At 45.2% G+C, this 1580-nt stretch overlaps 1 pseudogene; it reads right to left on the bottom strand.

Annotated features, from left to right (window-relative positions):
• Window positions 1-1087: 1087 nt before the first annotated feature.
• LOC102851537 overlaps window positions 1088-1580 on the bottom strand; it is a 1585-nt pseudogene continuing 1092 nt past the window's right edge.

A 1580-nucleotide genomic window follows, 5' to 3' on the forward strand; every position in this document is an offset into this window, starting at 1 on the left:
CTCTACCATGTAGCCATCGCTCCAGACTCCTGTCATGACAGAAATACCTAGTCACATATCTCTTTTAAACAGTTTTCTCCCTCCTGTGTTTCAGTGCAGTATACATTATTGAACCCATCTTACTCAGTCTCTCCCCAACCCCAAGGTCAGTCCCATCTTACAACAGTGGCATCATGCAATATTTGTCCTTTTGTGACTGGGATATTTCACTCAGTTTGCTGAGATTCTTGAATGTGGTTTTCCTCATTCTTTATAATAACTGGAAAATTTTCCTCTAGTTCCTCTTCTACAATTTTCTCAGTGATTTTCCTGTCTTTCCCATTGATTTCCCCCACCCCCCCAACACATTGATTTTTATGGTCAAATAAGGGCAATCTCCATTAATCACAGCTGTGCGCAAGGCAGCAGGCCCCAAAATACTGGATTATCTAGTACTACCAAATCCACTTATTCTAGAAGTACTTCCTGCTGTGTTTATATACTGTAAAATTAATAGTTAGGCAAGATAATCCTCTTTTCTAACATCCCTAGAAATGTGTGTTTTGATCATAACCAATATTTCGCTTGTATAATCAGAATCAATAATCACAGGCAATGCCTGAACTCTTTTTAAAAATTAAGCTAGATTTTCTTTTTTAAAAAAAAATTAAAGAAAAAGAAATTCATTTTGCTCATAGTCCCTTTCCAGAAGAGTTGAGTAAACAAAGAATTCACCAACTCAGCGAGAAACAGAACACACTGCCCCTTCTTTTGATGCATACAAACTAACACCCTAGTGAAACAAGGTGTGAACAAGGGGGGTAATTCATTCTTTGGTCTCTGGTTCATTGTAGAACACCCAGTTCTGGCTCTCTCCTATCTTGGGGAGTGGGGGGAAATAACTTCCTTTCTTTTCTAAAAAAATAAAATGTTCTCACATGGGGGAAAATGTTTTAAGTATTAATCCTTGGCCGACAGAGCCCAAACGCCACATTTTCACGTTTATCTTTTCAGTTTCTGCTGAGGGCTTCTCGTGACACGCTGCCTTTTTTGTCATCCAACTGCAGGTCAGGGCCAGAAAGAGCAGGGCTGAGCCGGTCGGACAGGTTCAATCCAGGAATCGCTGGCAGGCTTTCTTCCACCGGCAGGCTGTGCACCACTGGTCTCGATGCTCAATGCCGTACACCTTGCGGCACTTCTTAGCTTCCCCACGGGCTTTCCTGGCACTGCTCTGGGCTCGTGGTGGAGAAGTGACAAGCAGGTGAGATTTCATTGCAGGTGGTGGCTGTTGAGGCTTGCTGAAGCTGAGTGACCAGCTCCGGACCGGGGAGAGAGGGGAGGTGGTTATGGAGGGTGCAGTAGCCCAGCTAATACTGGTGTAGATATGTGGAGAGACGGGGATCTGGAAGGATGGCAGAGCCTGATATGCATGGTCGGCTTGAATGTGCCAGAAGGAACCAGGAGCTGATTTGCTGAGAGCACCCGAAGGTAGGTAAGACTCCAGGCCAGAGTGTTCTGAGCCTGCGGACTGGGCTTTGGGAGGAGGCGGTGAAAGAATGGCAAGAGGTGTGCTGTTGACGCTGGGGAGAGAAGCTGGTTCA

The sequence above is a fragment of the Elephantulus edwardii genome, unplaced genomic scaffold, assembly GCF_000299155.1.
Source record: "Elephantulus edwardii isolate Elephantulus edwardi_28Jun2011 unplaced genomic scaffold, EleEdw1.0 scaffold00377, whole genome shotgun sequence".
Lineage (NCBI taxonomy): Eukaryota > Metazoa > Chordata > Mammalia > Macroscelidea > Macroscelididae > Elephantulus > Elephantulus edwardii.